This window comes from Triticum urartu, chromosome 6A (genome assembly GCF_056163025.1).
Source record: "Triticum urartu cultivar PI428250 chromosome 6A, HENAU_Tu73, whole genome shotgun sequence".
Classification (NCBI taxonomy): Eukaryota; Viridiplantae; Streptophyta; class Magnoliopsida; order Poales; family Poaceae; genus Triticum; species Triticum urartu.
Window position 1 is genome coordinate 29621986 of NC_141878.1, and position 15017 is coordinate 29637002.

Genomic DNA, 15017 nt, shown 5'->3' on the forward strand with positions numbered 1-15017 from the left:
GCTTCAGGCCACTCCTCCTCCAAGTCCGGCACAGCTTCAGGCCACTCCTCCTCCTCCAACTCAGCCACATCAGCCGTCTTCGCCGCCTCAGCAATCACGGAAGAGAGCCGCCTCAGCTATGGTGCGTAGCAGTAAAAGTCGAGGTAGTACTGTAGGTACAGGCGGAGGCAAGCGGTTTCAATATGGTCCAAGCCTCGCGCCTCTTCCGCAGAGGCCTTACGACAAATCCGAGGAGGAAAACGTAGCCATATCGAAGGCCGAGGTGGAAGCCCATTTTGCACCGAAACCGCCACTGCCGCCAAGGGAGAAAGTGCCTGTGGAAAAGATTGACCACTTCATTCGTATGGCTAGACCACCAGCTCCCAAGCCTGTTGACACAGACTATGAGCGCCACCTCAGGAAGTTAAATCGAGCACGTCTACAGAAAGAGGCGAGCTCGAGCTCGAGCAAAATCAGCTGGCAAAAAATGCGGTAAACCCATTCCCTAGCTGGGAGAACAGGCGGCGCAATCAATCCCCCCGCTTGTTGTGCCAACAACACATGAGAGTAGGTGCGCCCAATGTGGGCAAACCGTTAACGTTCCCGGGGTGGGCGATGTGGTAATAACCGAGGAGCATATTGCGCAGGCTGAATCGATCGGGATCACTGTTGGACAACTCCTCGATATCGAGCCCATGTCTCCGACTAGAGAGGAGGAAATAAAACGGAAATATGCCCGGGGCCAACCTTTGGTCGAGCCAGAGGAGGTCAATAAGCTCCCAACGAGAATGTATGAATTGCATCAATGGTACATGGACATTACCAAGATTTCCAATCGAGAGTCCCTCATGGTGAATGTCAACAAGGAGCATTACTACCATGAGAAAGCTATGACCGTTAAGTATTCAGAACTATTTCAGCTATACAATAAAGATGCACTCGACAAATCTATCGTCAGTTGCTATTGTCTGTAAGTGATTTCTTTCTGTAATTTAAGTCTCGAGCTAGCTCATCATTTTGATCAATCATTACCTGTAATTATCCCCACTATATTCTTTTCTGTGGTATTATGTAGGATGAAGATTTATGAAATGAAAAAAGGTGGACGCTATGGCATTGGGTTCGTTGACCCAAATACCATTAATGAATACACATGGAAAATAGATCCATATCACGCAAAATGTGTAGAGGAAAGCATGCTACAGTTCTTCAAGGAACTCAAATACAATGAAGATATACTACTTCCTTACAACTTCAAGTGAGTCACACTGTCTTGTACTACAAATTCTGTTTTTCCCTACTAGCTATAGCTACATGTTTTTGCTTACATATGCCCGCTTAATTAAGACATGCAAACGTGTGTGCGTGCAGATTTCACTGGATCTTGTTATTCATTAAAGTTGATGAAGGAACAGTTGAAGTACTAGACTCGCTACTTAAGAAAGCAAGTGACTACAGCATCGTGAAGGGGATAGTCAACAGGTAATTTCAATCATTATTAACTATATCTCGGCCTATTTAATTAGTTCGTCATTTCCTGATAACAACTATTTAGTAACCCATTTATTCATTTTCTTTGTCGGCGGGCAGGGCTTGGGCAAAGTTCATCAGGGTCACTCCAGGCCCATGGAAACAAAGTCTGAAATGGTATCGACCCAAGGTAAGTAATTAAGAAGTACTAGCTAGCTGCCATCTCTTTAATTATCATGCTTGATTAATTATTATCTGATCAAAATTCCATTCTCGTAAAGGCCCTGAAGCAGGCGCCGGGGAATGATCTATGTGCATACTACGTTTGCGAGAATATTCGCATGATGGCGTCCGAAAGGAGCAAATCTCAAAGACAGGAGTGGGTACGATATCGATTGTCAGAACACTATTCACAATTTTTACACCATTATCGATATCTAGTCACACAACTAATACACATGCATATTGATCTCCTTCTTAACAGTTCAAAGATGTGCGGGACAAGCTCCTAGCACAGGACCGCATAGAAGCAATTCAAGAGGAAATAGCGGGATTTTTGCTCGACCAGGTCATAGATCCCAAAGGATAATACTATTACCCGCTACCGCCCCCATGAACCACTTCCAATTGTTATCATGCTTCGAAGGCACCAATTAGCTAGGCTAATGCCACTGGCTCCGAAGGCACCAATGAGGAAAAATTGTATATATGTGTGAATTAATTAATGGTGGTTGTGAGACATTCGATGATATATATATATATATTATGATCGGTTCTACTAGAAATTCTATTTATATATATGCATAACGTGTACAATATGTAGTATCGTAAAATACCAGCAAACGAAAAAGAATTAAATGGAAACACAAAATTAAATGAAAAAGAAATCATAAACCCAAACCCCCCCCCCCAACATTTTCATACCGGTTGATGACACCAACCGGTACTAAAGGGCTCTCTGCCCCTCGAAGCTGGCTCGTGCCACGTGGTTGCCCTTTAGCACCGGTTCATGCTGAACCGGTACTAAAGGGGGGGGCTTTAGTGCCTACATTTTAGCGCCGGTTACCAAACCGGCACTAAAGGGCCTTACAAACCAGTGCTATTGCCCGGTTCTGCACTAGTGGAGGTAGGGGGGCGTGCCCTGGGGGGGGCGCCCCCCACCCTCATGAGAAGGGTGTGGGCCCCTGGTCTTCATCTTTGGCAAGAATTTTTAATTATTTTTTCTAAGATGTTCCGTGGAGTTTCAGGTCATTCCGAGAATATTTGTTTTCTGCACATAAACAATACCATGGCAATTCTACTGAAAACAGCGTCAGTCCGGGTTAGTTCCATTCAAATCATACAAGTTAGAGTCCAAAACAAGGGCAAAAGTGTTTGGAAAAGTAGATACGACGGAGACATATCAGTAGCACAAACAACCAAAGGTGTGAAGGGAGGAATAGTTTGGAGAGGTTCCGTAGAGAATAAAATGTGGGGTATTGTTGGAGATGGCACGGGAGGAGCGCATGTTGAGAAGGTAAGTGGGGGTGTGCAGGGCTTCGATCCAAAAGGCGGGCGACATGTGGGCTTGCAGAAGAAGAGTGTAGAGAATGTTGTTCGTTGAATGTATAGCGCGCTCGGCCTTGCCATTGGGGAAAATTTTGTTTTTGCCACTCTAGATTTTGCCAATTTTCCTTATGCCACTCTATGTGACATTTCACTTTTGCCATGTCATCTTGGAGACGGATTGCCTAGAGGTCGCCAACCTCTGGACCACTCGCCACGACTCTTTCTCGATCGTGGCTCCTATTTTATCAGAAATTGGAGAGCTTACCGCTAGTTTCAATTCTTTTGTTATTCGTCATATTGTAAGACCAGCCAATGGTCCTGCTTATATCTGTGCTAAGCATGCTTGCACGATTGACGTGACCGAAAGATGGATCGATAGACTCCTAGCTTCCTAATCAGTAGCCTGTTGGCGGACTGTTCGGCTTATGCTTTTATTAAATAAAGTTCTCAATTTGTTTGCCAAAAAAGTTAGTAATCTAATCCAATAGCCAGCTCACCCAACAAGAATACAACCTTGGATAAGACCCTAACTCTAGTATAATGCCACTTTGTGGCGTTAGGGTTAGGAAGGATACTGTCGTTGGCAGGCACCCAGCTCTTGATTTTTATTTCGGGTCAGACTGCAATTGAGTACTAGCTTATAGAAGTGCATGAAAAAATTGATTTTATTGGAACATGTATAATGCATCTGAATCCTTAAATTGAGTACTAGCTTATAGAAGTGCATGACAAAATTGATTTTATGACTACTTATAGCAAGACTTCTCTCATGTCCTCAGGAACAAACGTAACTACTCACAAAGCATATTCATGTTCATAATCAGAGGCGTATTAATATGCATAATGGATCTGGACATATGATCTTCCACCAAGTAAACCAACTAGCATCAACTACAAGGAGTAATCAACACTACTAGCAACCCACAGGTACCAATCTGAGGTTTGGATACAAAGATTGGATACAAGAGATGAACTAGGGTTTGAGACAATATGGTGCTGGAGAAGATGTTGATGGAGATTGACCCCCTCCCGATGAGAGGATCGTTGGTGATGATGATGGTGATTATTTCCCCCTCCCGGATGGAAGTTTCCCCGGTAGAACAGCTCTGCCGGAGCCCTGGATTGGTACCTCCTCGTGGCGGCAGAGTTTCTTCCCGAAAGCTTGCTTATTATTTTTTTTTCCTCGACGAAAGACTTCATATAGCCAAAGATGGGCATCGGAGGGCCACCATGGGGCCCCCAGGAAGGGGGCCCGCCCAGGGGAGTAGGGCGCACCCCCCGCCCTCGTGGACTGTGGGTGGCCCCTGTCACAGCCCTAGAGTTTGATTGCAATTAGTTTCATAAGCATTCAGGTCATCATGTTCAATTTAATAAATTTAAAATGGCGATTGATAAACCCTAGCACATATGCAATTCAAATAGGTTCAACCAAAATATTTTCAATGACCTCAAAATATCCTTTTAAAATGTTCATGATTTATGGAAAAAGGTGAAAGCCTCTACCAGAGATGATGCATATTTTTCCAGGACATTTTGGTCATTGAATTAAATCATTATGGTATTTGAGTTGGAGTTTAAAAGTTACCATTAAATATTGGTTGCTCCAAATATTCTGAAATTTATTGTGTGGTTTGAAAATAATTCAAATATTCCTCACAAAAATTTACAGAATTAACCAAAGTGTTTTGGTTGGTATTTTATTTGCAAACATAAAGCAGAAAAATAGAAAAACAGAATAAATTAGAAAGGACAGACAGAGAGAAGCCCAGCCACTTACGTGGAGCTGGCCCAGTTGGCCCAGCCCACCAACCCCTGCCAGTCGTCTCCTAGCTTCTGCCAGGAGGACGACGCCGTGTCAACGCGCACGCAACCGAGCTCCACCTCCTCCTTCCACCTCCTGCTCCCCCTTCGCCCTGTCCTCGCGACGCCACGGAGACGCCCAGAGACCCCTGTCCTCTCTCTCCCTCGCCCGCAACCTCTTCCCTCCCCTCTGCTCTCTCTCCCATGGCCGACCGAACGAGCTGGAGCGCACCGACGCCGTTCGCCGTGGCCGCAGCCACTCCCTCGCTCCCTCTCCGCGTCCCCGAGCTCCGCCACGACCCCGTGGAGCAACACACCCGACGCACGTGACCAGAAGAGGCCCAGTCGATCGGAGCATCGTCGTCTTCACCTCCGGTGCTCGGAGATCGACTCCGTCGATTCGCCTCGTTCAGAGCGTCCCCAAGTCCGCTGATCTGCTCTGCGTGTCCACTGTGAGCCACCGCATTGATTTCCCCTTCTCCCTGTCCTCCCGTGCCCTCTAGCTCCCTTGCCGCAAGAGCCGAAGCTCGGCTCCGCCATTCCCGCAGCACGCGTGCTCCCCGTGCTTCGTTCGCTGCCATCGTGCAACGGGCGCGCCCTAGAGCACCCCTGGCGCTGTCGTGCAGCACAGGCAGCTCGGCAGCGAGCCCTGGCGCAGCACCCGCACACCACCGAGCTCCGCTGCCGCATATGCTCGCCTCCGCCACCGCTACACGCCGTCCCCGGCATCCCCACGACCACCACTGGATGCGCCGCACCACGGGCTCTCCAACGCGCCTAACCGCACGACCAGCCGTGGCCGGAGACGGCCGGCCGGCAATCGTAGCCGCGTCGGGTCATCGCCGACGTAACCACGCCGACGTGGCATGGCTATTAGGGGCTAATCCTACTAATTAGCCGCCCTTCAGCCACTGACAGTGGGCCCCGTAGCGGGTCAAATCCCAGTCAACACGGGATTAACTCCCAGTTAGCAGTGAGTCAATGACATGTGGGACCCGGTCGTCAGGTTTGACCTGGTCAGCCACAGTTGACCTGCTGACGCAGTGCTGACGCAGTAATGCCATTTTTTGGATTTATTCTTATTTAGAAAATTCCAGAAAATGTCTAAAACTTCTAAAAATCATAGAAATTCAACCGTAACTCCAAATGAAATTATTTATATATGAAAAATTATCAGAAAAATTTAAGGAATCCATCTGTACCATTTTCATGCATGTTTGAGCAAGTTAACCTCACTGTTTAGGATGAAACATGATTAGGGAAAATTTCATAATAGGTTTGGAGTTGGAATTTGATATAGTTTTGAATTCCACTTCAATTAAAATGACTTTCTGTTGCATTAGCCCAAATCACAACATATTGCCATGTAATGATCATGCATCATATTGTTGCATTGCATTGATTGTATTCTTCCTTGTTTGCCGGTAATTGCCCCCTCTCAGTAGACGTTGTTTCCGACGACGTGATCGATGACACCGATGAAGAGCTATACTATCTTCAGAAGTGCCAGGCAAGCAAAACCCCCTTGTTCATTCCGATACAATCCTACTCTCTCACTCATGCTCTCTTTTACTACATTAGGACAACAACGTTACAACTGTTACATGCTGCGGTAGCTGAACCCCTTTCCTCTGCATGACCTGTCATTGCCACAGTAAATAGATGAAACCCACTAGCATGAGTAGGAGTTGTTTGAGCCCTGATGTGCCTACTCATTCATGTTTGTTTGTCATGCCTGCTACTGCTTAGAGTTGAGTCAAGTCTGATTCATCGGGGATGAATTGGAATGTGGTGAACATGTCCTACTGTTGAGAGCTAAGTGTGTGAACACGATTTGGTAAAGGTAGCGGTGAGAGGCCATGTAGGAGTACATGGTGGGTTGTCTCATTGCAGCCGTCCTCAGGAACTGAGTTCTGTGTTTGTGATCCATGAACAGTTACTACCACACATTGGGTTCCGGTAACTCGGCCCCTCTAGGCTTATTAATCAACTCGATCTCTGTCCAGGAGTTGCAATTAGTTTCTGGTGTTTGTAGGTAGTGTTAGTAGTCTACCAAGTGGCACCCGGTACAGGTGGGCTTGGGACAGACTAGGCACAGTGGCACGGTGTACCAAGTGGCACCCGGATGGTGGGTTTGGGAACCCTGCACACATCGTTTGGGGCCGTGAGCGACACCCCGGCCGGATCTCCTTGCGAATGGAACCCGAATAGGCGATAAACCTGGACTAGAGACTTGTTGGTTAGTCAGGTCGTGGCCGACTCCCTCGCCCGGCTTCCACTTGAAGGTTGCCGAGGTACATTACGTGTACAGGGCGATAAGTAGCGAGAGCGTGTGTGAAGAAGTATACCCCTGCAGGGTAATCATTATCTATTCGAATAGCCAGATTCCTCGAATATGGAAACTTGGACCCCTTGCATAGTTCATAGACAAGTGGAAGTGGATACTCTAAAACTCTCAAGATAAGCGTGAGTGCTATGGATGGCGTTCTCGCAGGGAGACGGGAGCGGATCCATAGTGGTGTATTGGTATGGTGAACTTGTGGACTCGTGTGCGCCACCTCAAAAGAGTTACTTGCAGTCGTAGTTCAGGTTAGCCACTGAGTCAAAGCTGGCTTGCTGCAGTTAAACTCCACCATCCCCTTTGTTGATACCGATGCATATGTAGTTAGTTCTGATGTAAGTCTTGCTGGGTACATTTGTACTCACGTTTTCTTAATTTATGTTTTGTAGAGAGACTCCAGTCTCGCTAGTAGTTTCGCGTGGACTTCGACGTTTAGCTTGTTACCTCAGCTACGATCTTGTACCCTTGGGAGGGTCTTGTAGATAGTCAGGTTTCTGAGCCTTCTTCATTTGTAGTTGTTTGTACTCAGACAAGTTAAGCTTCCGCATGTGCTTGTTGCTTGTATGCTCTGTATGTTGGGTCATGAGACCCATGTTTGTAATATCTCGATCCTCGGAGCCTAATGAATAATACTTTGAGTCGTAGAGTTATGTTGTGATGCCATGTTGTATTTGCACATATCGAGCATATTGTGTGTATGATTGAAATGCTTGGTATGTGTGGGATCCGACAACCTAGTGGTTTATCCTTGGTAGCCTCTCTTATGGGGAAATGTAGTCTTGTGCTTCCATGAGCCATAGTAGTCCGCTACAGCCCGGTTCACCGTAGTCCTGCTAGCCCAGCACTACTGCTCAGGACACTTGACTGGCCGGCATGTGTTTCACTTCGTTCTTGTGTCTGTCCCTTCGGGGAAATGTCACACGGTGACATCCGGAGTCCTGCCTAGCCTACTACAGCCCAGGTTACCGGAGTCCTGTTAGCCCAGTGCTACAGCCCGGATTCACACGCTGCTGACCGACATGCTCGAAGTTGATTCATGTATGCCTATCCCCATGGGTTAGTGCCGCTTTGGGTTCACGACTAGCCATGTCGGCCCGGGTTCTCTGTCATATGGATGCTAGCGACACTATCATATACGTGAGCCAAAAAGCGCAAACGGTCCCGGGGTATGGTAAGGCGACACCCTGGGAATACCGTGCGTGAGGCCACAAAGTGATATGAGGTGTTACCAGCTAGATCGATGTGACTTGGAATCGGGGTCCTGACAGTTTTGGTATCAGAGCCTGACTGCATGTAGGTTTACCAAGCCAAGCTGGTCGAAGTCGTGTCTAGAAATGCTTTAGTTATATAAGGGAATTGATTGTGGATGGGATCTTAAGGCTCTTTTTACTCCTTATCCTCAAGACCTTCTGATCTGAGTCATCTTATCTTTTCTATGGGGTTAAGAACTAGGCTTCTCTTCTATCTCTCAGGATGACGTGTTACTAAACCGTAGTTGCCTAGGATTGTTGAGTTCAAGCCTCAGTTCAGTTCCTACTACTTCTATATGTTCATAGATGGCCTCAGAACCTTGATGTGGTGATGTTGAGTGGTTATCCCACCATTTTTGCAGGATGTCTCAAATCTTTTGAGCATTTACAGCCGTTATGTTGTCCGAGTCGTCCCAGTTTTCTAAACAGTCTGATGCATTTGCAAATCTCTTCATCCCGTTTCCGATGTCCTTTTGGGCCAGATTAAGCACACTAATCGGTCTGTTGAGGTACTCCACTACCTTGACGTATCTGTTGGAGTTATTGTTATGACCCTAGGTGTCTTGGGGAGTCACCTAGTAATCTAGCAATGTTTTGTGTTTCCGGTGTGATGATTCTGGCCACCTTTCTTGAAAGCATCCCGAGATGTTATTTAGTTAGTAGGTATTCTACTACTGGGTTTTGAACCCGAGATTCACCCTACTTCATGTTGTTAGTATTTGCTAGTTCCCTTAAGATATTACTAACCTTGTGATAGTCCTCGAGGTATGTGGTATATCGTTCTTCCAATACCATGAGCCAATATGGCAGAAGTTATTTGAACCAAAAGATCACAATCAGAGTACTCTTGAGGAGTTCTCCATTCATAATTGTGACTCTGCCAGTCCTACCTCTCTGCATGGGTTATCCGGAAGAAACGTGTTGAACTTGGTTCGACATACTAATCTATGCATCCACAACTCAGAAGTTATATGTTCCTTGAGTGACCCTCCTCAGCTGTATTCCGACCCTAGTCTATCAATTGATAGTCAGGAATAGTTGTGCATCCGTGTTCATCGATGCCTATTATTCTTGTGGTCTGTCAAGCCATTCTATTCCGGAATGACTAGGAGAAACAAACTCCAGTACCTCATCCATTCCTAGGATTGGGTCAAAGTAGTTGTACTCCGGAGATCAAAATGCTAATCCAGCTTTTGTTCTGCTCTACCTTGGAGTGTTGCCCTCTTTATGTCAGGAATCTCATGAGTATTGCACCAACCCTTATGAATTCTTGTTGAAGTGATACTTCTCGCCATCATCGTTCATTCCTCGGTCTCCGTGTTATTGTAACCGGAATACTGGCAAGTGAATTGTGATGTGTGAAATCAATACTCCTAGCAACCACGTTGCTTGGTAGTTAATGGACAACAATCTCATTATTAGCGTGTTGGTTATTCAATCATCATCCTGGGATTGATCGTGTTACCTAGTCCATTTTTCCTGGTGCACTCTTCGGTCAACGAGTTAGGATTGTGTCAATCCCTTGCTCTTTTGATCATATCGTCTTGCCTTGAAAAACAAGATTGTTCTCGAGCTTAGTAACATATCGGTGGTTCGTGATTTTCCGAATGTCTTCTAGGAAGTGTTACCAGGTTGTCACCTGACCGCTATGTTGGGTTCGTGATCAAGTTGGTTTCTTGTAACCACCCCTTCTCCAAGAATCTATCTTGGATACCCCTGAGCTAATTGGTTAAGCTAAACAACAACTTGGAGAGTTGAAAGATAAAAGCTCACTTAGTTCGTGTTAAGGGATATCTTTTGTATGTGTGTGTGTGTGTTGAAGAAAGATGATATCTTCATCGTTTGGTCCTCATGATCAGTTGTTGGATCTATTGTCTTGTCCAAACTTTTATTTGAGTGTGGGCTATCCTCAAATCAAATCAGAACCAACGATGTTCGTAATGTTGTCTTACTCGAGGTTGATTCCTCGGGCATACACCATTACATCCTTTGGTCTGACCAATGCTACCACCTTGTTCACATAGTTGTGGAATTCCATCTTCATGGGAACCTGGATGAATTGTTGTTGAGCCCATCGACGACATCCTTATCTTGTTAATGATTCATGTCGAACATCTAGGTAATGTTGGAAAATTTTATAAGCATTATCTTCATGTCCCGTCCATGAACCATATGTTCGGATGAAATAAGTGACTTCCTCGAATACATGTGCATTTGATGCAAGTTGCCGCCGTGAATTCAAGAAAGTCAATGTTGCTTCCTCTGGAACTATCCCAAGTCAGTCATGCGTACTTGCGAAGTATTCTGTGGTTTGGAGACTTGCAACCTTCATTCTATATGTATCCCTAGCACACCAAGCCACTGATTGATTGTTCAAGGAGAAGAAGTCTCTTCTTAAGAGCAAGACTTATGCAAAGACTTTGAAACCCTTGATGATGGTTCCCGACCAGAACTCGATAGTGTTTTATTATAAGACAACTATGTGGTCATTCTTGTGTTGGACAACATGCTCACATGTGTGTAGCAGAACCAGCTCATGTTTTGGAGCTTGCTATCGTAGTTCATCTCCCGAGAGTCTCGCAATGTTATCTCGTCGACTTGTGTTGCATCTCTTCTTTTCTAGACATGTTGTCAAAAAAATCATGTTAGCAGTCAGATCTGAATCTCAGGCAGATATGATGGCTGAAACATCTCCAAGATCTATGATGTAGGTCCCGACGAGGTTGATGCTCTGGCCGACACACCTAGCCAGAAGATCTATCATTGTAGTATCTTGATTGAGCTATTTGACCATCTTCTCCATCAGGACTTAGTGTGACCTATTCTTGAAGTTGTTCCTTAGGGATCCTTGTGCTCTCAGTTTCTTCGATGATTCTATAACCATTGGAACGTTGGAAACACTCTCGACTGTTGAGTTCTTCCCCAGTTACCAGAATCATTCCCAACATTTGCATTTTGTTCCTAGCTTGCACCTTAGTAGTTGTTGTTCAGGATCATCTTCAAAAGTGGACTTACCATGGGTCCCATCCATTTCCAATGATAAGCTAGAAATCATCCATTGCATTGTCATCAACAAGGTAGTCCACATCATCCATCCTTGTCGGAATATGCCATTCTTTCAAACCCATTCCAACAATCGATTGTGATTACCTTAGGATGGTAAGAAGAGTTTTAATGATCTATGGATCAAAAGTAATTCTTTTTTCCACTTAAGGAAATAATTCTACGAGTCACCTCCCCTAAGGTGCCCCATTATAGAATCATGGTGATTATTTCATCGCTATCTTGAGATCTTGCCCCACCCGTTTCAGCGTGGGATTTTTGCCTACCAGTAGAACCTTGTCATCTACCTCTTTCCATCACTCCTGATGTGTGCTACGCGTCTCAGCTCGTGAAATGTATCTATGGCTCATTCCGTGAGTTAATCCTGAGTTGCTCGATCTTCGAGAAAATCGATCCCTCTAGAGTTTCCCCTTTCCTCTCGTTGCCATGGTTGTTGGAGTTCTCAGAGCAGGACATTGAGACAATGATGGTGATCGAATCAACGCTCTAAAAGCAGTGCAAGTTGGATCGAGAAGCTTGTGTTAGCTTTGTGTTCCCTCTGTCTTCTTACCCCACGTTTTGAATCTCGGGACGAGATCCTTGTTTAGTGGGGGTGAGTTGTCACAGCCCTAGAGTTTGATTGCAATTAGTTTAATAAGCATTCATGTCATCATGTTCAATTTAAAAAATTTGAAATGGGGATTGATAAACCCTAGCACAAATGCAACTCAAATAGGTTCAACCAAAATATTTTCAATGACCTCAAAATATCCTTTTAAAATGTTCATGATTTATGGAAAAAGGTGAAAGCCTCTACCAGAGATGATGCATATTTTTCCAGGACATTTTGGTCATTGAATTAAATCATTATGGTATTTGAGTTGGAGTTTAAAAGTTACCATTAAATATTGGTTGCTCCAAATATTCTAAAATTTATTGTGTGGTTTGAAAATAATTCAAATATTCCTCACAAAAATTTACAAAATTAACCAAAGTGTTTTGGTTGGTATTTGATTTGCAAACATAAAGCAGAAAAATAGAAAAACAGAATAAATTAGAAAGGACAGAGAGAGAGAGAGAGAAGCCCAGCCACTTACCTGGAGCTGGCCGAGTTGGCCCAGCCCACCAACCCCTGCCAGTCATCTCCTAGCTTCTGCCAGGAGGACGACGCCGTGTCAACGCGCGCGCAACCGAGCTCCACCTCCTGCTCCCCCTTCGCCCTGTCCTCGCGATGCCACGGAGACGCCCAGAGACCCCTGTCCTCTCTCTCCCTCGCCCGCAACCTCTTCCCTCCCCTCTGCTCTCTCTCCCATGGCCGACCGAACGAGCCGGAGCGCACCGACGCCGTTCGCCGTGGCCGCAGCCACTCCCTCGCTCTCTCTCCGCGTCCCCGAGCTCCGCCACGACCCCGTGGAGCAACACACCCGACGCACGTGACCGGAAGAGGCCCCAGTCGACCGGAGCGTCGTCGTCTTCACCTCCGGTGCCCGGAGATTGAGTCCGTCGATTCGCCTCGTTCAGAGCGTCCCCAAGTCCGCTGATCTGCTCTGCGTGTCCACTGTGAGCCACCGCGTTGCTATCCCCTTCTCCCCTGTCCTCCCGTGCCCTCTAGCTCCCTTGTTGCAAGATCCGAAGCTCGGCTCCGCCATTGCCGCAGCACGCGTGCTCCCCGTGCTCCGTTCGCTGTCGTCGTGCAACGGGCGCGCCCTAGAGCACCCCTGGCGCTGCCGTGCAGCACAGGCAGCTCGGCAGCGAGCCCTGGCGCAGCACCCGCACACCACCAAGCTCCGCCGCCGCATATGCTCGCCTCCGCCACCGCTACACGCCGTCCCCGGCATCCCCACGACCACCACTGGATGCGCCGCACCACGGGCTCTCCAACGCACCTAACCGCGCGACCAGCCGTGCCCAGAAACGGCCGACCGGCAATCGTCGCCGCGTCGGGTCATCGCCGGTGTAATCACGCCGACGTGGCACGGCCATTAGGGGCTAATCCTACTGATTAGCCGCCCTTCAGCCACTGACAGTGGGCCCCGTAGCGGGTCAAATCCCAGTCAACACGGGATTAACTCCCAGTTAGCAGTGAGTCAATGACATGTGGGACCCGGTCGTCAGGTTTGACCTGGTCAGCCACAGTTGACCTGCTGACGCAGTGCTGACGCAGTAATGCCATTTTTTGGATTTATTCTTATTTAGAAAATTCCAGAAAATGTCTAAAACTTCTAAAAATCATAGAAATTCAACCGTAACTCCAAATGAAATTATTTATATATGAAAAATTATCAGAAAAATTTAAGGAATCCATCTGTACCATTTTCATGCATGTTTGAGCAAGTTAACCTCACTGTTTAGGATGAAACATGATTAGGGAAAATTTCATAATAGGTTTGGAGTTGGAATTTGATATAGTTTTGAATTCCACTTCAATTAAAATGACTTTCTGTTGCATTAGCCCAAATCACAACATATTGCCATGTAATGATCATGCATCATATTGTTGCATTGCATTGATTGTATTCTTCCTTGTTTGCCGGTAATTGCCCCCTCTCAGTAGACGTTGTTTCCGACGACGTGATCGATGACACCGATGAAGAGCTATACTATCTTCAGAAGTGCCAGGCAAGCAAAACCCCCTTGTTCATTCCGATACAATCCTACTCTCTCACTCATGCTCTCTTTTACTACATTAGGACAACAACGTTACAACTGTTACATGCTGCGGTAGCTGAACCCCTTTCCTCTGCATGACCTGTCATTGCCACAGTAAATAGATGAAACCCACTAGCATGAGTAGGAGTTGTTTGAGCCCTGATGTGCCTACTCATTCATGTTTGTTTGTCATGCCTGCTACTGCTTAGAGTTGAGTCAGGTCTGATTCATCGGGGATGAATTGGAATGTGGTGAACATGTCCTACTGTTGAGAGCTAAGTGTGTGAACACGATTTGGTAAAGGTAGCGGTGAGAGGCCATGTAGGAGTACATGGTGGGTTGTCTCATTGCAGCCGTCCTCAGGAACTGAGTTCTGTGTTTGTGATCCATGAACAGTTACTACCACACATTGGGTTCCGGTAACTCGGCCCCTCTAGGCTTATTAATCAACTCGATCTCTGTCCAGGAGTTGCAATTAGTTTCTGGTGTTTGTAGGTAGTGTTAGTAGTCTACCAAGTGGCACCCGGTACAGGTGGGCTTGGGACAGACTAGGCACAGTGGCACGGTGTACCAAGTGGCACCCGGATGGTGGGTTTGGGAACCCTGCACACATCGTTTGGGGCCGTGAGCGACACCCCGGCCGGATCTCCTTGCGAATGGAACCCGAATAGGCGATAAACCTGGACTAGAGACTTGTTGGTTAGTCAGGTCGTGGCCGACTCCCTCGCCCGGCTTCCGCTTGAAGGTTGCCGAGGTACATTACGTGTACAGGGCGATAAGTAGCGAGAGCGTGTGTGAAGAAGTATACCCCTGCAGGGTAATCATTATCTATTCGAATAGCCAGATTCCTCGAATATGGAAACTTGGACCCCTTGCATAGTTCATAGACAAGTGGAAGTGGATACTCTAAAACTCTCAAGATAAGCGTGAGTGCTATG